This window comes from Poecile atricapillus, chromosome 11 (genome assembly GCF_030490865.1).
Source record: "Poecile atricapillus isolate bPoeAtr1 chromosome 11, bPoeAtr1.hap1, whole genome shotgun sequence".
Taxonomy (NCBI): Eukaryota; Metazoa; Chordata; class Aves; order Passeriformes; family Paridae; genus Poecile; species Poecile atricapillus.
Genome location: NC_081259.1, coordinates 7,889,041 through 7,912,108, shown reverse-complemented (window position 1 = coordinate 7,912,108; position 23,068 = coordinate 7,889,041). Strand labels below are relative to the sequence as shown.

The 23,068-nt window shown below is 53.5% G+C and overlaps 1 long non-coding RNA gene across 1 annotated transcript in view; it reads right to left on the bottom strand.

Moving 5' to 3' along the window:
• The window catches only part of LOC131583175 (uncharacterized), a 35,369-nt gene extending 17,990 nt beyond the window's left edge, over window positions 1-17,379 (bottom strand). Inside the window, exons 1-2 of the long non-coding RNA XR_009278464.1 lie at window positions 17,130-17,379; window positions 7,418-7,487 (exon numbers count right to left, since the gene is read on the bottom strand). This is a non-coding gene — a long non-coding RNA (uncharacterized LOC131583175). The remainder of the gene's footprint in view (window positions 1-7,417; window positions 7,488-17,129) is intronic.
• Between the last annotated feature and the right edge of the window lie 5,689 nt (window positions 17,380-23,068).

Below are 23,068 nucleotides of genomic sequence, written 5' to 3'. Positions count from 1 at the left end.
GCCAGGAGGCAGGTGCACGCACAAGCTCACCCCTGACTTAGGGACTGTGCGTGGCTCACCCCCTGTAGAAGGTGGATGCCCAAGAAGACCCAGAAAGGTGGTTGCTTTTCTCTCTCCCTCTCTCTCATGTGAGCATTGCTTCTCCTTTAATTGGTTTCATTCATGGCGACCCTTTGCTAAATGTAATTATGCCAGGCTCTCTCCATCTGTCTGCGTTCAGGAAGAGCCATCGCTCTCACTGTTTTTATCTTCAGTCTTTATTTCTGCATTAATCCCTGCTCTGCAGCTCACATGTACAACAATGTCCAGGACCTCCTGAGGACATCTAGGCACATAATGAAGAGCAGGATTTGTCCCTGGGTCTCTCCTCGCTGGAGGACATTTTTTCACAGGGAAAGCCCCATACCTCAGTCACTCTGTAACATCTACCTCTCTCAGTGTTACCTGCACAAGCCAGTCCTTTTGCAGACACTCAAGAGTTGTCTGTGAGCCCAGGCAAGAGGAGATGGCTTGATTTTGTCTGCATCACAGAGATGTCTCTGTCCTGTCTTCCCAAGCCTGGTACATAAAGGTAGCAAGATGTCTGCTTAGGTTGACATGGACCGCTTTTCACATGGAGACAGCATTCAGTCCCAAACTACCGGGCTCATTTTCCTTTCCAGGAATGCAGACAGGGTGAACACGGCTGAGCACAGGGATTAACAAACCCCAGCTCTGCAAGGGCAGCTCATAGCTGAGGCTGCAAAGCACCCAACACACCCAGAAGGATTTCATCCCTTGGGATTCATTACCCAAGGTCCTTACACCTTCCACAGCCAGGGTAGGTAGATCTTGGTGGAAAACACAATGCTAAAGGAGCTGCTGGTTTATCAAGAGACCAAACTCAGTGACACAGACCCTGGGCAACCAAGCACCATCTGGTGACCGCCGGCTCCCGACACAATAGCCCACGTTGGCATGTTTATGATAGAGACTAGAGGCAGATTCCCATTATCCCCATCAGATCCCGTGATGTGGTTTCAGGAGAAGGACCATGAGAAGCAGATGGGATGGCAGAAGAGAAAAGAACGCAGCGAGACAGACAGACAGGAGAGATTTATATGAAGCTAAAGCGCATACCCATAAACATGGGATAAGTAAATAGCATGTAAGTATGAAATTAAATGCAGGGAATCCATGGCATCCAGTAATCAGTCAAATATCTCCTTCACCTCTTTTTCAGTTTATCATCGGCATTTTAAAATGAGATATTTATGCCAATAAGTAAGCCAGTTGTATATTGTAACCTTGCAAATATTGGCTTGGATCTGAGAGATTTGTCCCGACAGACAATTCATTTTTACAGTTATTTTTGGACTCCCGGCTTTCGTGGAACACCGGCTCTCTGTGTTGGATTTTATGCCCCTGAAATGTATTTACAATGCATGGCATCTGTATTGTGCATTACACACTTAAATCATTGCGTTTCATTCATCGCTTGTAAAAAAAAATATTGCAATATCCTGAAGCTCTGAATACTCAAATTCAAAATATAACTGCTGCATTTTCAGAGTAATGCTATAAAATAATGTTGTATTTTTAGATAAAGGAGGGAAAATTGATCATGAGGAACATGGATTCCCAAGATCTGGGAAGAAGGGGAGTTTGGATTTCACACCACGATAAATGGGAAAAAAATAAAACTAAAAGCTGAAAACCCCACAAAGGTTTATTTTCTAAACAAGAACATAGAAACATTTTGTCACTTAAACAAAGGGAGGAGGGCGGGGGAGGCTCCGCATCCTTGGCTTGCTCTCTGCAATGGACAAATACTATCAGAAACAAAAAGCATGGCATAGTTAGCAGGAGCTCAGTGCTTTAGAATTAATGGTATGTATTTAAGTTCCTTTTAGGGGAAGCCTTCTGCAATTGGGGGGGAAAAAAAATTCTTGGTTTTAAAGGCTTCTGTCATTGTTGCCCACAAGCAGAAGAGAAAGGCGCTTTCTTTGTCATCCGGGGGTTTATGGCAACACCTTAATATGTCCTTTTCATAGGTGAAGCAAGGCGCACAAAGCAGCCGCGTGCCAACGCGTCCCCCCCGCCACCAGCAAAATAAATAAATGGAGGAACGCGGGGACGGCGGCCGTCGTAATCCCTCGGCAAAGAGGCAGCGAGGATGGTCTGGCGGGGTAAATATCGCACGTCTCCTGCCAAACCCCGCGTGGGCTATTGTCCCGCCACCCCTTTTAGATGTCATTAAGGATTTTTCGCATACAACCAAACGAGCGGAGGGGATGAACGCACTCGCTTCTTCCCCACCAGTTGGAGAAGCCATGACGAGGCGGCTGGGAGCAGGCGCAGGAAAAACACAGGGCAAATTAGGAAGTATGTTAATTCAGTTAATATCACAGAGGGGCTGGCGGGCGGTGGGGGGGAGGTGTGCGCGCAGATTTTCCGCCCGAGGAAGGAGGTGGCAGAGAAAGAACTGGGGCATGCCAGCTCCCGTTATTGTTCTGCCTTCATCGGTAATTAGCAAGATAAGGAGGGGACGGCGTGAGGGAGGCAGCGTGGCGAGGACAAGGCAGCGCTGCACCCCACCTCATGCCCATGCGGCCATCTTACAGGCGGCGCTCGCCTCCCGCAAAATGGCCGCCGGGGCCCACGCTGCCTCAGGCCCTCAGCTGGCCCATCCCAGTGGGCTCCCCTCCGCCAGCCCCGAGGCAGTGGGCACCCGGGAGCAGTGGCAGCCAGTAAAGGGGAGCCCCAGGAGAAAAGAAGTTGCCATGGTGGACCAGAGTGCGCTGGCGAGCGGCCATCTTAGCCCTGGCCCTGCTCACGGTGCCAAGGCGCTGGGCACGCGGCACTCCCACAGCTCTTTCCCCAGCTCTCCTGGCTGGAACAATCTTGGTACACTTCTCTTTCACCACGCAGCACACATGGCGGGGCCCTGCTCGTGGCCACAGAGGCGGCTGTGCCCTTGCCATGGCTTTACCGTTGGACACAAGTGCGCCTATCCCCACACAGGCATCCGCCTGCCTCACTGTGTCCCGGTGAGCTCTGAAAGCTGCCAGGGACTGGCCCTGGAAGACATGCCCTGGACAGATAGAGTATTCTGAGAGCTACAAGGCAAGATGCCACCTGTCCAGCCATCAGAGAATGAGTTACGGGTAAATTATGCCTTTCTCCTGACTAAAACAAAACAAATCCCAAATCAAAACTGCAGAGATATCAGTAAAGAAGACGTGAGATTCCTAAACCTTAATTTAACACAAATTTAAAACAAGGTCAGTTATAAAATGCACGGTTACACAAATGACACAGACAAAGCTACAGATACATTTCTCACTCCATGGGAGCTTTACAGTGGGCACACCAGCGTTTCTCAGTTCTCCAAATGAGCCACACCAAATACCAACCAAGGAACCCTCATCTCTGGTCTCAGGCTGCCCTCAGGACAAGACCAGCAATTACTGACACTAAAGCAGTATTTGTGAAGCATTTCATGTGTCTTTAGCTATGATGGGACTATTTCACACGGTGCAATAGGCACACAACGCACGTTGAAAATTCGGCATCTGCTCCAGTACTCTGTGGAGAACTAGAGGTTGATTGCAACCGCATGCAGGCAGGGCCATGTTATACATCTCAGCTAGACAGTGAAACATAAGGGATGGCAGGCTAGCTGCTCCGCTCCAGGGTTGTCTACACGGAAAACCACACCATTATAATGACAGCACTATAGGTCAACTGCTGCTGCTCCTCGCCACGCTGGTGCACATCTCCACTCTTAAACTGGCTTTCTCCAGTTTAGCTTAAACTGCTTCCAGCGTGACATCACTGGTATGCAGGAGAGTCCTGCCTTCTGCTGAAGTAAATACCCACGGAGGTTGTACGCGTACAACTCCTAGCTTTAAAATCCGCCCCCCAACCCTACGTCTGTAGCTAGACCTGCCCTTCGGCTAACCTTTCTGTACTCCGCACACTCCTGGGCTGTTCACAGTGCCCGTGAAACACTATTACACCCTGCTTCCCTTGGGTGCTAATCCTGCTTGTCAACCCAAAGGCAGAAGCAGACGGTGGCTTGGCATTTTGATTACGTTGTGATCTGTTTGAACCTTCCAGACTCTTTTGATGTCTGTGCAAATTTGAAAGGGGGAGCCTTCATCCCCCACAACGAAACTCTGCTATCACATGGTGAACCATCTCGGGACTCCTATGTCCATAGCCATTGCTAGATTTGAAGCGGGGAGGGGAGTTGTAGCTCCTCCAGGAAGAGTCTGAATTTCAGACTAACCAGTTCTGGCCCTGAGCAGAGAACACTACGGGGACAGTGTGTTGCTCTTCAAACAAATGCATGCGTAGGGGAGTGTGCGCATGCACAGAGACACCAGATTTATACAAATAGATGCATTCATAGGAAAATGCAAATAGCATCCTCTTCCATCCCAGGCTCCCTTCGAGCTCCTGACATCCCAAGGTTTCAGAGGAGTACAACGGAGCCTCAGATCAAACATTAGCCCTGCGGGGGTTCCCTCAGGGAAGCAGCCATGCACTGGGGTCTTTTCCCCGCTTCCATGTGAGGTTTCCCGACCCGGCCTTCCGTGGGTGCTCAGTTCTGACACGCGTACGACACACGCGCGCGCATGCAGAGCCTTGCTAAAAGGAGCTCTGGGAATTGAGCTCCACTTCCTCTTTCTCCTGAATCAATTGTCATAAACCAGCTTTTGTTTTATTTTTAACAAAGCGACAGAAATAATCTCCACACACAGCGCTTGCCACTCCCACGGCCCTGTCCTTCAACAGAACAAGGTGTCCAGGGACCCCGAGGACATGAGCACAGGGAGACAGCACGGTAAGAAAGACCAGGAGAGGCTGCTTTCTGGGCATCCCCTGCTCCTCTCTTGAGCCCATTGCTTGGCAGGCAGAGAGGTGGTGGGATGGGAAGGGGACTGGATGGTGGGCAAGGCCCTTCCAACCTCACCAACCCAACCTCCAGCTCTTCCTTTCTTCCCCTACCCACTGAAGTACTCACTTTCAACCTGCATTTTACCTTGCACTCAGTTTCTCTTACTCTTCGGTGCCAGCAAGAGGTGACTCCCACAGCACCATTGCAGCAATCAATGGGCTGATGTGCAACCTGTGACAGCCCGAGCTCTGCCTGCCTGTGGCAAACCCTGTCTCCAGCATGGCCAAGGACTCATCTCTCCTCCTCCTCCTCCTCCTCCTCCTCCTCCTCCTCCTCCTCCTCCTCCCATTCCACATACCCAGGACTCAGACCCATATGGAGACATTTCTTGATGAAACCTATCAGTGGGTGAGTGGCAGCTGAGCAGGTACTGAGCAAGACATGGGGCCAGACAGCAGCCAGGGGGGAAGGCAGCGGGTGGAGGGAACGTGCCTCGGGAGGAATACTCACAAAGGGCTGCTTTCATTAATAAAACATTCCCCCCTCGGTTGCCTTTTGATTTGGGTGTAAGAATTAACCCCATCTGCCCAACAGCACGCTACCTACCAAGTCATCTCTGCTGAGGAAGGCCGTCTGACGTGTCTGCTCAATTGCCTCGCTTCCCACTGCCCGCACTCCTTGGCAGCCCAGACCCCTCCAAACAGCTCACCAGCCTCGCTGGGTCTGTCCTATGGAAGAGATCCTCTTCCCACAACATAGATTAGACCCAGTGAAAATAGGCTTAGTGAAAATACCATTTCACTATTAATGCCACCCAACCGACCTCCCCCAGCTTCACACTCTCTCACACCCAGAAAGATTATAACAAATCCTGGTCACCTTTTGCCCCTGCTAACTACTGCTCCAGTCTTTGCACCGCATGCCTTCTGCCACGAGCAGAGAGCTGGGCACAGGGAGTACTTATATATATACACACACATCTATCTAGTCAGCACTGGAGGTGTTCAGCTGCACAACACACATCTCCCTGCACAGCATCTCGCCTTGTCACAACACCCCAACCCATCCCTCTCTGCTGTAATTGCAGTGCCTGGTCCTTGGGCATCAGCAGAAAGTTGCAGCAAATCCTGCGTTGGTTAAAGCACAATCTGTCCATTCAAAATTGGTGGGGGGTCGCTTTTAAATCACTGAGACATTTCTATTCCCTTTCTGTTTAAAGTAAAACCGAGATGCAGAGATGCCTTCGAACCGACAGCCCCTTCATTTTTCCAGAGGTGTGTTTTAATGAGTGACTCGCCTTCCAAAAAGGGGCCGGCAAAGGGGAAGGACAGCAGATTCTCCACACAAATTCAATAGCTGGTAGGTTGCCATGGGCTAAAGCATTTCTTTGCACACATGAAGGGAAGGGACTCCAGAGCACTAAGGGTTTTGCCTCCCATGAGTTATAGCTCTACCCTTCAAGAGCGGAATAAATGCTTTATCCCATTGCAGCCTGCGATGTATTCTACATAGCTGGATTGATTTCCCCTATTGTTCTTAATAAATCCTGGTGCATGAAGAAACTCACTGCACAGCCATTTTTCCTGCCTTGTTCTAACTTGCAGAAGTAATAAGGGTCAGATGTGACTGCAGTGGGAAGCAAAGGCCGTACACAAGGCAGTGCTCTGCTGGATGCAGTGGGTGTGCTTGCAGGGGCTTGGTGGGTGCAGGCAAGCAACTCCCTTTTCCCTGTTTATTCCCCCTCTGAGTTGAAGCTGAGGAAAAGGGGAACCATGGCTGGGTACTGCAGCACTGGCGTGGCTCTGACAGGAGCAGCCGCTCAAGGTGAGCCTGCACAAGCCTCCCAGATCTGCACAGGGAAAGACAAGGCTCTGGCCCTCTCTGACTCAAGCTCTCAATTGTGAGAGATAAATACATATATTGTATTGTCTGATAAATACAGGGCTGAGCACTGCACCACTGTAGAGCCTTCCCAAGCACACCCAGCTCTCTGTCATGCCCTGTCCATCAGACCTGTCCCCGCCCGTGTCCCAGCTGAGAGGAGTCCACACCACCAACACAGGGACTCCTCTATTTTTTCTGTTTGTTTGGGGTTTTTTTTTAAATCAAAATGCCAAACCAACCCCCTCTCAATGACTCTCAGTGGCACAGCTCAGACCCCTAGATAGTTGTTAAAAGGTTCTCTCCCTCCCTACCATCTTTTCTACCCACAAGGTCGACACCCATCCTCTTTTACTGCTTCAGGAGGGTGTTTGCTGGACACAGATTTGCCGGTGTCCAGCAAGGAGGCACTGCTGGGCTCCAAGAAGCAAGTGGCCCTGCACAATCCTGCCTTGGCCACCTGCCTCTAGCTCCATCCAGGCTCCCTGGATTATCGCTGCTGGTCTTCTCTAGCAGCAGCTAACAACTGGCCCTGTTTCAAAAGCCTGGCTGGGAATTTGGCTGTGGGAGGGAGGGAGGGATCAGGTAAAAGAGCTGGTCTCCCACACATGAGTTGGACTTGATCCTTCAGCAAGACATCCAGGGACTCACCTCTCCTTGCACAGGTGGAGACGTCCCAGCCCTTCCCAAGGCATCCCACTCCACGAACTCTCAGTCATGTCTGATTAAGGAAAAGAGAATTTGTCTCAATTAGAAAGAGGTTCCCATATGCATGGACGGATGTCAAGTAATTACCACATGTCACTCAAGTTTGGAAAAGAGACCTTAAATTTGGGGCCGTGCAAACTTGCACACACAATTGCAAGTGAGTTACAGACCTTGGCATGCTCCAGAGCATACGTTGTGCAGATGCTTCCAAGCCCATCCCTCAGCTGAAATACACCCAGCCACGTAAAATACAGCCAGACACGACCCCGTTCTCTAATAAGGAAATAAAGCCGAGTGGACCTGCATTGCCAGAGCCCAGACAGCAACACTGTCTCTTTAATTTTCTCCCTGGCTATCTCATCCTTTGCACAAACTCTTTCCTCCCCGTGGCTTCTTCCAGCCTGGTGGGCAAAGTGGGAAAACATCATTAGGGAGGAAAAATAATTTAGTTTGTTAATCAGTATCCAGTGGTGGGAAACAAGAAAGACAGAGAGCTGGGCTGGCGGTTAGGGCTTAGGAAGGGCCAGCACAAAGCCCACCATTCATGACATCTGGGGCTGGGATTCTCATTGAATTAAACAGACACAAAGAGCAGAGGCATTTCATGCTCTCTTCACAAGAATTATCATATCTCCCTGGCACTAGGAAACCTTCAGCACGGGAGAGGGGGAGAGAGAGAGAGAGGGGAAAGCGGGCAGGCTGGGTAGAAATATGGGGCAGGGTAGAAGAGGCTTTGTTCCAGGGTTGGATTTATGGATGGGATGCGGCGCGTTGCTTTGCAGGGAGAGACAGGGCCCTGGCGCGCTGGGTCTAATAAGAATCAGCAAATGTGAAACAGGGGGCCCCTGTGTACCATGAAGCAGGGAAACCCACGTTTGACAAGCCAACAGAATAACCGCTCGCGTCTCAAGGCTGTGGAAGGATGCTGACGTTCCTACGAGATGTGTCGTCTTGTGTGTGTGTCAGCGAGGAGGGGGAGAAGGGGAGAGGCGAGGAGTATAAACAAGAGACCAGGCAGCATCGTTCAGTCATGAAAATTAATTAGCTGATGTGCAAACCATGGCTGCCTCTTCCCACTGCCCTGCAAGCATTCCCCCATAAAGCTATGGTGTGTGCGGAGCCTGTGACTGGGAATGACAGGGGGAGATTAGGCAGCTCCTTGGGACACAAGCCTGGCAGCAAGAAACCCACAGCCCGTGCAGAAAAGGTGAGGAGGGGATGATTAGTGTCCTTGGGGAAGGGGCAGAGCCCAGGGACCAGAAGAAAGAGAAACGGGAGAGACCGGGCACCAAGCTGAGACCAGGAATCATGTTTCTGCTGCAGCATAAATTGGGGTGGATCTCAAAACCCAGCCATTAAAAAAACAGGGGATGGTGGACAGCAAAACCATTTAGGGTTTAGATCACAAACTCTCTGGGGCAGGACCTGTCATCTCCTGCAGGCTCACACCATGGAGGCCTGTCCTACTTGGTCTCTGGGCATTACCAGAAGATCTACTTTAAATACTAATTGCTCCATGATCAAGACCTGTGAGCTGCTGGGAGGCTCCCTACAGCATTACCTGTGGGAAGAGGGGATAGATCTCTGACCTCACATCCCCCGGGTAATTTGACCCCGTGCACTAGTGCCACAAGCAAATATTACTACCCAGTGATGAAGATGCGCAATTCCTGACCAACTTCACATATCCCATCCCCAAGCTTCCAGATCCTACTACAATATCATGCTTATTCTTTGGCTGGAACAACCACAGGAGAATAAGGGTGCCAGGGAAAAGGAAAAAAAAAATGGAATGAAGGGATGCAGAAAGTGATTGGTAGGGAAAAAATAGAGAAGACTCTTTGACATGGGATGTGCACAGAGAACACAGAACATGCTGGAAACAAAGGGATGCAGGGAGAGAGGAGAGGCTGGGATGGGCATCTCGGCAGACATGTAGGTAAAAGTTGAAAAGGAAGCACTAATTAGCACCCAGACCATCACTTTCCATTAATAGCTTGTCACCGTTTCCTTGATGTTGCTGAGAGCAGGGAAGTTGGTATGTGTGATGCTTACCTGTCTCTATCTCATTAACAGAAGTGAGGGTGAGAACAGATGTTTATTGCCTGCATTCAGATAGACAGGCCCTTTGCTGAACTGAGAGGCAGGAGAGAGGGGGAAAGTTACGAAAGAGATGCTCATGAAACACAAGCCAAACCCAAACAATGGAAACCCAAACACAGGACATTTAGATACCTGTGCCGTTCCAGAAACAGCCCCAGGCAGGCATCAGGTTCCAGGAATTCTGGAAACACAAAATTGCTCGGTCAAATAATTATAACCCAGGGCAAATACACTGCCAGCTGAGGGAGAGTGCTCTGGTATCGGCACAAGGTATGTGCAAGGGGCTGTGACTGCATTATACCTCGGAAAGTAAAACAAAGGGCTGCTTACTTTCCAGACTGATTTGCTCAAGGTGTCCATTCCACTCAAAAACAGACAGCCAAGCATCCTACTGAGAGCCAGAATGGAGATACCCACCAGTAAACAAAGGAAAAAAAGAAAACAGAAAGTGCTATTTCAAGTAAAGACAAATATGCTTTGCGTAAAATCACCTTTGGAGTAATTCTTCCAGCAGCTAAAAAAGAGATTATCCTTCCTGTGTAAAACACAAAGGCCTCTCCTTTCCCTCCAACATGTGGAATGACTCCTGACAGTGACATGGGAAAGAGGGAGTGTGCAAGGCAAGGCAAGACAAGGCAGGGACGCCAATCAGCAAGTACCTGCGAGCCGGTAGCACACGTCTGCTGGTGCGATGACGGGAGCGTGCGTGTGTGTGCACATTCCGAGGGACACCCTCGCTTCCACCAGCACATAAATTCACTACGCAAGCCAAAGGTTCCTCAAGAGCAGGAGCCCAAACCTCCTTAGGAGGGAATGAGGGAAAACCAAAGGCAAAGAAAACATCAAGGCAGGGACCGAAGGAACAAAGGCTTCCCCCCTCTCAGCTTGGAGATATCTTCTTGGCCATTTAGCTCAAATCAAGTGTAGGCTCTGTTGACTCCCCCACCTATTCAAACAAACACTTTCAATAGTCTGATAGGTCTTTTCTGCTCTACAGCTTCTCTACCCCTGTGTTTGACATCCCCAGCCAATGCAGTTAATACCACATGCAGAAATACTGCCCTGAAGAGCCCTCGCTTAGATTGCGTGGTCAAGCACTTCAAAGTTAGGAAGTGTCCAATTTATGGCTGTCCATGCAACCTTAATTCCACCTCGTTGTGCAGCCACTCTGGACAGGAAAAGAGGGACTGAGCTAAAAATAGGCTGTGACCGTGTCATCAGCCTCGTAAGGGCATGGGCAGGGAGAGGCTGAATTAACACCTCATGGTCAAAATGAAATCAGGTACCCCCCGACTTGCCAGCACTCACTTTGGTGCCTTCAACCATGTACATTTTTAATATACAGAAATCACGTGCATTCTAAACATACAGAAAAATGCATTATTTATAGCTAATAAATAATAGATTGTTTATATAAGCAAAAAGAAAAACAATTGTAGGCAAGTGTAACAAATTCCCTTTCCTCCACCCCGCACCCATCCCTGCTTCATCCTGTGCGGGCAGAGAGATTTCAAGCCCCAAGCCTCGGCACAGATTTCTGCCACTATGAAATACAGGACTAATGTTATCTGGCAGCGGCAGAAGGCAGCTCTCCCGGGGCTGGCAGAGAAGGGGACTGCTGGGGCTGGCAGTGCCCAGGCCAGTGCACCCACACACCCTTCACGCTTTCCTCCTGGCACCAGAACACGGAGGAGTTTTCTCCCAGGAGAAGGGTCTGTGCTGGAAGGATATGACCTAAAGGTGGAAAGGGGTGATGGAGCTGGATGTGAACACCCTCCCACCTTCCTTGGCTGGTCCAGAGCTCTGCAATAAAGTGGTGGCAGTCCATGGTTTCACCCTGGTCCTGATCTGTTATTATTATTCCAGGGAAACAATAAATTTTCATTTTTGTCTCCCCCCCCCAAGATGCAAGAGAAGGGAATTCACGATTCTGAACAATTCATAATTCAGCTAAACCTGAAAGGAATTTAAGGGACAAAGAATAGGCATTTCTCGACTCGAAGAGCTTCCCCCAGACGAATTTCAAGGGCCCACAGCAAACAATGGGAGTGTCAGAGGTTCTCAAAAAGAAAAAAAAGTTCAAGAATCTTTACAATAAAAAGTGTTAGGCAACACAGAGGTCAGAGCCAGCTCCTCCTATAATAAATAGCACGACTACCCTACATTAACTATAGGAGACATTTTAATGCAGTGCCTCAGCTTCGTGCTAATTATACTTTTTCACCATATTTTGAACCTAAGAAAAAATGTCATCAGTTAATTATAACAGATGAGGGAGTGTGAAGACTTCCTCAATAAATAATGCCTTGATATCTCATATCCAACAAGCTGCGTGCTCTGCTCTGAAGGTGCCCAGAAATATGTCCTCTCAGGAAATATATCAAGAACTGATGGTCCCATAAGCTGGCTTTGTTTCCAAGCCTTGATTTTCAGCCCAATAATTAAGTGATTTTTATGGATTGGGGAGAGTAAAGGTCGTGGGACTGCTGGAATGGTGCCAGAGAGAGTCAATGTTTAAAAATAAATAAATTCCTAAATCAAAACGAGATACAAGAGACCTCAAAAAATTCCCCCCATGGCTGCACAGGTGAGCACACAGACACCATTTGATTTCTGGACTCATGTCCCATCCTTCCTGCATTTGTGGCATCTCCATGGGAGTTTGGCATGCACTGAAAAAGCCTGGTTTTAATGAAACCAGGCCACTGCTGCCAGCATGCCACCGGGAGCCAGCCAGTGCTGTCCGAGGAGGAAGGGCACTGTGCCCTGCTGCTGTGCCGCCCTGGCGCTGCCCCCGGCTGCGCCCATCCCTGCTGAGGCTGCTGGGCGTCCTGGTCCTTACAAGGTTCCTCAACTAAACCATCTTTCTTTCAGCTCCCTTCTCCACCTAGCACCCCTCACTTCCCCCTCTGAAGAGCCGGGATTTGGCGTGGGAAAGATGTCTTTGGGCTTTTCACAAATCCAGTATCCCCTTGAACCAAAACCAATTAGCCTGGCCCAAGGTCCTGCCATTGAAGGACTGTCCCTTCTTTTCAAACCCCCGCGGGCTCAATTGCTCTAAGGAGCCTGGATGTGAATGAGCAAAGCCCGCTTAAAGTGGTACTTAAGGCCAGACCAGGGTGAAGGAAAAGAGAAAGCCTCTATAGGAACAGCAAGCTGAGTTTCCAAGAGACAGCTAACTGCCGGAGATTGTGTTCTTTTGCTCCCCCCATTTTCTTTTTTTTACCCCCACTTCTCAGCTTTCGAGGCAAACGCTCCTAACCAAACGTGAGCCCCTGAATAAGTATTAGAAAACACGAAAGCCAGAACCTCGTCCTGACTCCTTGCGGGAGCCCGGCTGTGGGCAGTGTGATGGCCCTGCCTCGCATGCAAGCTCTGGTCACAAACATGTGCGCTCAGAGGGACAGAGGGATGGTGAGAATCCCAAGATGATGTTTTTCCAGTTTGGGTCCTGGCAAACACCTTTCCAAGGTGACCAGGCTTTTGGGCACAAAACGCCAAAATCCCCGACCTGGACAGGGTGACACCCTGCACCATGTGCTGGGGAAGCCAGCGTGGGGAAGCCAACGTGGGCAGTCAAATGTCCATCTTATGCTGGTGGCCCCTGGGGACATCCAGAAGCTCAGGGTGACTGAGGGGCTGCGGTGTGTCAGGGCGACACGCGGTACCCACACCATGAACGGTGTGTGTGCACCGCCACGTGCCAGGCACCTCAGCGCTGGCAGATGCCAAATCAGCACCTTCCCTCCACCCAGACACGAGAGCGTTTCCAGCAGGCAGCCGTGATCCCTCCCTGGGGTACGAGCAGCACCCATCCATGGCCACAGGTTGGATGGACCCACCAAGCTCCTGGGCTCTGCCCTTCCTCCAGCGGCACGGACAAAGGCAGGGCACAGCAGCAGGTAAAGGGAGGCACCGTCTGTTTGCATCAAGGGTGTAGAGAGGGCATGGGAGCCAAGAGAGACAAAAGAAATGGCTGGGCCCAGCCTCAAGAGTGGAACTCGCCATTGTCAGCCAGTTCCATAAAAATGCCCATTGATGGGATTTCATCCATAACCAAGCGTGCATGCTCACACAGCCTGGCTCCCAGGGGAGCTCCTTCAAACAGCAGGGCCTGAACAGCCCCTTCTCCACCTCACCCTGAGCCTTGGTGAGTTTGGCTTCCCCCGGTATTTGGTATAAACCCCCTTCATCTCATGCACCAAGCCAAACCCACTGCATGGTGGACAAGTATTAGGAAAAGGTGGGAAATCCTGAGCTGGAGCACGCGATCTCCCAGAGCATCATTTCCCTGGGGTAAAACCCACAAACCGCATTTTCCATTTATCCCCCAATGGCACATGCCGATTCTTCTATTTCTGTCTCCCTCTGCCCATCCCCAGTTCTGCCTGAAGAACAAAGACATCACAACCCAGCTCCAGGAACCTCACCCACATTCGGCCTACGCTGCATCCTATCTCCACCAGGAGAGTCTCACCGAGAAGAGAAAGAACCAGGAATGCCGGGACTTGGACTCCCATCTCAGCACGTTTGGAAAAGATGCCTTCCCTTGTGGGTTTTGCCTACACAGGGGCAAAGATCCATCCAAACCAACAGCTACCCTAACAGGGCAAAAAAGCAAAGCCACAAAGGGAACAGTGTCCAGCCAAAATCCACCCCTGGCCCAAGGACAGACCCTTGGGGACCTCTATTCCAATATGGCACTTAAAAAAAAGAAAAAAAAAAGACAGAAAGCAGAGACCTGTGGGTGGCTGCCAGGGACTCTCTAGATGCAGCAGGTATGTCACAAGCAGAGATTTGCTGGGGGGCTTCATCCACAACCTCACCCCCCACCCACGCATGCATGAGCTGGGGATTCTCATACCCATCACTCACTGCCACCTCCCTTGTTAATTGAGGGGGTGCTGCCTTCACACCTCCTCGAGACACCCATAGGTTCATGCCAACAATGGGGGCAAAAACAAAGCATTAAAGCACCAGAAAAAATTCAACCGCAATTTCTCTCTCCTGGACATTAAAGGGCAAATCGCTCAGTCCCTGTCTCAGTCCCCTTCAGGGGAACTGCTCTGGGGTAATGTACCAAGTACATGGCCTGAAAAAATACCTGAAAAATCAGCTCAGGAGAGGTGATTTTGTGGAGAAAAAAAAAAAAAATTGTAAAAGTCAAGAGTGGTTTCTGACCAGCTGATTGAATAGCAAGGTGAAAAAGCTTGCATCAATCCTTTGTAAGAGTTCTCATGTAGACACAGATTTCCACGCTTCCATTTTATTTCATGAAATTATATATATATGTATTTATATATACACACACAAAGACATTTATTATATGTGTGTATATTTTTTTTTTTCTCAGATCCTCTTTTTATATTTTCACCTTTTGCAATTACAAAAGCCAGGGACAGAAATACCTCCTGGGTTCTGCCAGTGCAGAACACTCCCACCAAACAGATTTTCTCTAACATGCTGGTTGAATGATTCCTCCTGAATTACATTCATTAGGAATTTGAATGTTTCTTTCCTCCATCCCCCATCAAATCATTACTCCGGAATAAATGCATTCATCAACCACCTTGCTCAGTTCCCTCCTGCTTTGTTCAGTCTAGTTTTAAAGCATCTCCACTGAAACCGTTTGCACCTGACTCGATGTTAGCGCACGAAAGGGGGGAAAAAATAAATAGGAGAAGAATTGAGCGCCACTCACAATATTGTGAAAATAATTGGAAAATTATTTCTTAAAAATAGCCAACATAATAAAGGAGGGAAAGGACTACATTCCTTCCTCCCCACCTCCGATCTCTTCCACAATTTCTGGGATTGCATCGAGTATACATATTCCAGATGGGCTGGAGAGAAGGAGGTTCGTTCTTAATGACACGTCTTTCGCTGCCTTTGGAATGAATGATTCATTCGGATCTTGCCGAGACTCGGTGCCACAGTTGAGTTACATTTCTAGAAAATCCGTATCTTTAATTCTGGCGCTGCGTGTGGGACCCAGCAAATCATGGAATTACTGCTGTAACTTCGGATTAGTAACGCTTTCTAAATGATAGTCTAATTCCAGGCCTTCATGCTTTTCAGCGTTCACACTCACACAGCCTTTTCCCTGGGAGGCTTCCTGCGGAATTAGTGCTGGCGTCTTCGTCTTTCTCTGCCCTTTTTAATTTCTCCAATGACTTCTCATTAGAATATATAATAACAGCTCCTCAGAACTTTTCTTTCTCCCGGTATAGCCAAATTCAGGCTGAGATCCTTTTTCCTTACTGTGGTTATGGCGGTGCTTTGCTGGCCCTGGAAGGGTGCACAGGCAGATTTAGCTTTGCGGGCCTACGTGGCATCTGACGCCATTACCCCGTGCAAGGGAAGGTGGAAAACCTGCCTGCGAGGCGCGGGGGGCTCCCACCTCTCGCCGCCCCCGCACGCCGCTGGGCACGGCCGCCTCGGCCCTGCGGTGCTCCCCTCGCCCTCGGCTAGGGATGCCCACTGCGGAGGAGAGAGAGGACGGGGCAGGGTACCCGCCGAGTAGTGGGTACGCGGCAGCGTCTTTGCCAGCCCTCCTCATCTCCCGCAGCATCTCCTGGGGGGCAGAGAGGCGGCTAACAGCCCACTCGCAACCCCTGCCACGGGGAGGTTTCTCTCTGCAGCCTTCCCGGAGCTGTCACGACCCGTGTGGGTTGGCGGCAGCGCGGGGATCGTCCCTGCGGGATGCGAGCGGCCAGCGGCGGGCGAGGGGCCCGTGGCGATGTTCCCAACCTGCCCCAGGGGGCCGGGGGGCCCGGGGGACCCCGGTCCCGGCCAGGGGCGCTCGCCCCACGCCAGCTGGGAAAACGTGCAGGGGAGGCTCGGCGGAGAGCACGGTGCTTTGTGTCGCCATGGGAACGGAATGCAGATGTGCCAATTGCTTTTCTTTTCTTTTCTTTCTTTCTTTTTCCACCTTTTTTTTTTTTTTTTTTTTTTTTTTATTTGCCAGACATTGTAATACATATTATGTTTCAACTTCTGGGGCTTGCAGCGGAGGTGAGGGAGGCTTTGTGCCTTGCCAAGCGCTCGGCTCCTAAAGAAGCCTCAGGGCCGGGCGGCTGCACGCTGGAGGGGTGCACCCAGCAGCGAGACCCCTTCCCTGGGCATCCCCCCGCAGCTGCGGACAAAAGCAACAGCCACCACGCAAGAAAAGTGATCACATTCTCACCAACTTGACCTTCCAAAGGGAGGCCAGGATCAAATCCATAGCCGAAAAAATAAAGCAAGAGAGAGAGAGAAAGAAAGATAGCCAGAAGCTGGGGGGGTTCGTGATCTGACCCGTAGGCTGGGACGGGGGGAGGATTTATTTGGGGAGGGGGCTCGCTCTCAGCATGCCCCCAGAGCCGCGACACCCCGCAGCCTAGGAGTGAATTTCGAAGTGCGTTTATCCGATAATTAAACCCCGGATTTATTTGGCAAAGGAAGAACTGGAGGAGGGCTCGCCTTCCTGTCCCCGTCCCTCCCGCCAGCTGCCGCGGAGTCCCGGGCTGTCCGGGGCGGCCCGACGGGGAGGTCGCGGAACCACAGCCCTTACCTGGAGCCTCCAGGGCGGCGAGTCGGGCCGTCTCTGCACTGCCGGTCCTGGTGCGGCCGCTTCCCCTGGGCGAGCAGGTCTGGAAGTCATTTCTACTTTCGGTTATCTAGCTTTATGATGGCTCCACAACACTCATACAGCTAGATAACCAAAGACAGAAACATCCCTCCGTCGGGGATGCCGGCCATCCGTCCGTCCGTCCGTCGTCCGCTCCAAGGTGCGGGCACGGCCGGGGCAGGGCGGCCAGGAGCTGCCACCGGGAACCACACACACATTAAAAAAAAAAAAAAAAAATTTAAAAAAAAAAAAAAAAAGAATGGGAAAAAAAAAAAAAAAAAAAAAGAAAGAAAAGAGAGAGAGAGAGAGAGAGAAAAAAAAATATAAATGCGAAGCGGAGATGAGCCGGGGCAGAGCCACGGGCGCACGGAGAGCTGCCGCGGGGGCTCGGAGCCGAACCGCGCGTACCGAAACAGGTCGGACTGTGCCGAGCCGAGGCGGGCCGGGCCGGGCCGGGGGCGCAGGGCTGGGCTGGGCTGCGGGGCCGATGCGAGGCGCTCGGTGCCCAGCCCGCCGGCCCGGCCCGGCGAGCGGCACTCGCGCTCCCGCCCCGCTGCCCAACTTCTACTCCCCTCGCATGGTAATCGCCCCCTTTGGGAAGTGACGTCACGCCGCGCCCAGCCAATCCCCGGGCCCTCATTTAAATCAGCGCCCCCTTTCCCGCGCTTTCCAGACCGGGATGGGCTTTGCAGCGGACCGGGCCGGGCCGGGACCGGACGGGATGGGACGGGATGGGATGGGACGCGACAGGACGGGACTGGATGGGATGGGACGGGATGGGACGGGAGCGGGTGGGATGGGATGGGATGAGATGGGACGGGATGGGACGGGACGGGATGGGATGGGACGGGATCGGGATGGGATGGGATGGGACTGCTGGGCTCGGCACCGGCCCCTCCGCCGCACCCCGCTACCGGCCGCCTCCTCTCGCCCTGCCCCGGCCTCTGCCGAGGGCTGCGCCGCGGGTCGCTCAACTCCCCTACCTCCTCTCCGCTTCCTCCCGCCCCGACGTGCCCCGGCAGCACCTCCACTGGGCTGGGGGAGACGCGAACAGCACCCCTGCACAGCCCTGCACCAGCAACTAACCTCCCTTCCCCTCTCCTCGGCACTCTCTCTCCTTTTCGCCTCTTTCCCTTTCCCTCTCTTCCTTCTTCCTCTCCCCATCCCCTCTCCCCTTCACTCTCTCCCTTTCCCTGGCCTTTCCTTTCTCCCCTCTTTCCTTTCCATCCATCTTTTCGTATTCCTGACTCCTTCTCCCATTTTTCCCTCTCCTTGCCATGCACCCCCCATGCAACGTGCCTCTCTCACGCCTTCTCCTCCCCCAGCAATGCCCTTCCCGTCCGGCCTCCGCACCTGGGGGCTGCCGCAGCACCCTTTCTCCGCAGCCACACGCGGAGCCCGCCCGTCCCGAGACGTGCCCCAGGGACGCACCCGCGACCCCTTACAGACCCTCTCTGCTCCCCGTTTCCCCACAGTTTTAATTATGTCCCCTCCAGGTTCTGCTATTTCCTGCAGAGATTCTTAACGCGATGTGCGTGTAGCGGCGAATCCGGCACATACAAATAATAACAGCAACAATAATCAGACTAGAATGCCAGGAGGTAAATATGATTATCTGGAGTGCTTAACTGACCTGCTCCTCACTAAAAATAAAAAATAAATTTAAAAAAATTTAAATTGTAATCCCTTGCCGCTTCTGAACATCGTCTTTCTTTAAATCCCGGACGAGGGTAAAATGTGACCTGCTACAAAACGAGGGATCCGCGAAATGAAGCGATCTCGGCGGGAGCAGCCGCGGCAGAGCGCTGCCTGCCGGTCCCGCCGCCTCCGGCTCCCGGCGAGCTCCGCTCGGATTATTTATTTCACCCTCTCTTCGCCCTCCCCCTCCCCGCCATCCCTTTTAAAAAAAAAAAAAATTAAAATTAAATAAATAAAATCTACGAGATCTATCAGGCTAAAAGCTAAAGGACGAGGGCTGCCAGCCCTTTGCCAGCCGGCGCTGCTCCCAGCACCCAGGCGAGCCCGGCCACCCCTGCTTGGCTCCCGGGAACTGCCGGTTCCCTCTCGCCTCCTGCCTAACGAGAAACGGGCCCAGGGGTGCTCTGGCCGCCCCGAGGGGGCTGGAGAAGGTGGGAAGAAATATTTTCTCCGTCCCCAGCCCCTCGGTGCCTTCCCCGCGGCCCGGAGCCGCCCGAGAGGGGATTTGGCCGGCGTTTATTTTAATCTATCCTGGAGACAGGGGGGGAAAAATTGCCATGAATGGGATCTCCTTAATTTTACGGCCTTTTTCTCCTAATTTATCGGTTTCGCTGTTAGGGTGGTCGCTGCTGGAATGCTGGCGGCTGGGGCTGAGGAAGTCGCCCGTCCGCCCCGCTGCCTCGGAGGGCAGCCCGGGGGTGCGGGGACGGTGGCACCGGGCGGGCACGAGGGGCTCTCCTGACCGAGGGACCGGCCTCGCTTTACCCCCACGGGGGAGGCCCCGGTACTCACCGCGGGGCCCCGGTGGCGGGGAGAAGCTTGGGGCTCCGCCGACAGCTCTCCCCGCTCCCGGGGCCGTTCCGGCGGCGATGCGGCCCCGCTCCAGCCCCGTTGTCCCTGCGGCAGCGGCGAGGGGGCCCAGACGGGCAGAGCCAGCCCTGCTAAGCCGCAGCTCTGCCTGGCTGCCGCCTTGCGAGGTCTCCCGCCCGCCGTGCCGAGCCCCCGGGCCGCCGTGTCGCTCAGGAGAGGATGCTGCGGGTAAACCTCCGCACCTTGCTGGGGCTGGAGACGGGATCCCCTCTCTCTGACGGTCAAAGGAGGTAATTTTCTTGGTAGAAATATATACGATATTATTTTTCTTCCCTGCTCATTTTCGGCAATGCGTTGCTCTGTTCGGAGCTCTCGCCCTGACCCTCGCTGTACAGGCAGAGCCCCAGTACGTGGGAGAGAATACCTTGTGCTTGGGGTATTTTTGTTTGGTTTTAGGTTTTGGGTATTGTGGATTTTTTTAAAAAAAAAAATTGGTTATTTTGGGGTTTTTTGGAGGGTGGAGGGAGGTTAGGAGTTGTTTGGGCTTTCCTTTTGGAGCAATTTTAGCAGGATGCATACAAAATGGCTCCTTGGCACAGCGCAAAGCACCAGCGAGAAGCCTGGGGAGGGATCGGCGGGGCTGCCCTGGCTCCGGAGCTCCGGTGGCATCTCCCGGAGCCAGCTCGGTTCCTGCTCCCCTGGGCCGCGGGACTCTCCTTCATCTGCCCGAGAGAAACTAAACCACGGCGGCGGGCGGCCCGACGGGACGGGGAAGGACGGCGGTGCCGGAGTGGCTCTGGCCATGGTGCTGCACCGGTGCCGGCCCTGCGGACCTTCCGCCCCAGCCGCGGGCAGGACGGCCCCGCTGCCCGCTCCCTCCTCGGCTGAGCCCAGGCGAGGCGGGCGGCCCCGCTGGCCGCACCTCGGAAGAGCCCGGTCACCAGGCCGCCCCTGAATTATTTAACGTGATCGCCCAGGAACGAGTCCGCTGCCTTCCCCTCTTCTACGTCCTGCACGTCTGACGTCACTTTTCTTTAATTAGGAGAAGTTATTTTTAGCCAACCTGGAGTAACCCCCCACGCCTCGCAGCCTCGAGCTGCATCTTCTCCTAAATGTTTTTTGGGTTTGGTTTTATTTATTTTTAAAAAAAATAATTATTTTTTTTTTTTTTTTTTGCTTTTCCCCTCACTTTCGGGGCTTGGCAAAGAAGCGGCAGCTCCCGACGGGCGTGAAGGAAACGCGTCGCTTTGTTTAGTAATTAAAAGCTGCCTCTGAGCAAGCCCCGGCGCCGAAAAGGCAAAGCGGCGGCGTCTCACCCCCGGCTCCTCTTTTCTCTCCGGCCGTCGGGGCCGGGACCCAGGCGGGGACCGGCCCGGACCTTTCTCGCTTGGCGGGGCGAGGTGCTGCCCGTCCGGGGGCCGGGGGTGGAGGCATGTCGAAGGGATCCGGCCAGGTGCAGACTTTCAGGCCACCTGCACTGCTATGATTCGGGTTTCCTTAAGGCTGAGGCCTAAAATGTGTTTCACTTCCAGGGTGATACAAGGGGGAAAAAAAACCAAACCAAAACAAAACACAAAAAACAAATGACAAACCCCGAGGAAATAAGCGTTCTCGGGAAGGCAGTGAGCCAAAAAGGAAAAATGAATGGGGGGGGGGGGCGGGAAGCAAAAAAGAAAATTAAAAAATGAGGATAAAAACGGAAAGAAAAAGAAAATAGTAATAAACAAGGATGAAATAAAATAAAAATGCCTTTTTTTTTCCTTTTTTCTTTTCTTTTCTTTTTTTTTTTTTTTTTTTTTTTTTAAGCAAAGAAAATGCATACAGCAAATGAAAAATGAAATAAATCTTCCAGCACCAGAAGCCGGTGGCAGATCAGGGCACAAGGAGCGGTAGCCCCGTTGCTGGTCCTCAGGGGTAAATCCGAGCACGGGAGCGGGATGCCCTGATGTCCTCCCCCTCGCCCCTATAAATAGGCCCAGCAGCAGCACCCGCTGCACCGGGAGGATGAACTTCCTCGGGAGCACGGGATTTCTCCCGCGGCCTAAAGCCTGGGTGTCCCGGAAGGCTCGGCCTCATCCGGGCGTTTTGGCCGGTGCCGCTTCTCCGACCGGCGGGAGGGGAGGTTTTGGGGAAACTCGTCAGCCCCCAGCAGCGCTCGGCCCCGGCTCCCCGCCGTCCCGTCGGGGCTCAGCCCGCCCCGGCCCCTTTCCCGAACTGCAACGTCCCGGGCATCCAGGGGGAAGCTGCCGGAGCAAACGCGTCCCCGGCAGCAAAGGTCCCCTGTGTTTCCCACTCGTGCTCCGCCAAGGGTGAGCCGGGGCCAGGGAGCGGCGCGGGGCGGTCCCGGTCCCGAGTGGTGCCGGCACCTGGAGGCGACCAACTTCCCGGCGGGGACCGGCCCAACTTCGTATCCCCCCTCCCTCTCTCCCTGCCTCCCTCCACCCCCTCCGGCAGCCGGTGTGTTCCCCCCGGAGGAGACCGTCCCCCCGCACCCTCCCGCCTCCCCGGGGCCGCCCCGCCGAGGCGGCGATGCCCGGCCGCGACACTCACTCTGCTGCCGTGCGGAGGGCAGGACGGTGGTCCCCGGGAGAAGCGGACGGCGGGGCCATTCCCCTCCGCAGGGCGGGCGGAGGGGCGGGCAGGGCTGTCCCCGGCCGAGCAGTGCCCCCCGCAGCCCCCAGCCCCGGGCGCGGGCCGGCGCGGGCGGCGGAGGCGGCTCTGCCCCGGCTCCGTGCGTCTTCCCGGCTGCTGCCGGTGCCGGCTCTGGTCGCTGGCCGGGAGCTGCCGCCGCCGGCAGGCTCTGCCCGCACTGACGTCAGCCCGGCAGCCGCCTATTCACTCCAACCATGGCGGAGAGGAGGAGGAGGAGGGAGAGGGGGAGGGGAGGAGGCGGTGGGAGGGAGGGGGAGAGGAGGAGGACGGGAGGAAGGCGGCGGTGGCGGCGGGGGCTGGTGGCTGGCAGGCTCCGCCGAGCAGAAAGCGCAGCCCCTCCGCCTCACCCCTTAATTACCCCCCGAGGACGGGGCTGGGCGGAGGAGGGGGGCCGTGTACCCCCCTTTCCCCCTGGTGAGCCCCCTGCCTCCCGCTCCCCCGGGGCCGCCGTCGCTCACCTGGGTGCCCCACCGGGCACCCCACTCTTCCCCCGGGCCCGGAAAGCGCTTCTCCGGGGGAAAGCAGAGCCAGCTCCCCGCCACACCCCACCACCCGAGTCTCCTCTTGGTGATGCCCCCCATCTCTTGAGGAACGGACCTCGTGGCGGCGAACAGGGAAAGGGCTGCGGCCGCCCCTAACCCTCCCCTGGCCCTGCAGCTCCCACCGTGCCCGGGCCGCCTTCGCGGCCCCGCACCGCTGTCCAAATGCTGAAAGGACCCGCG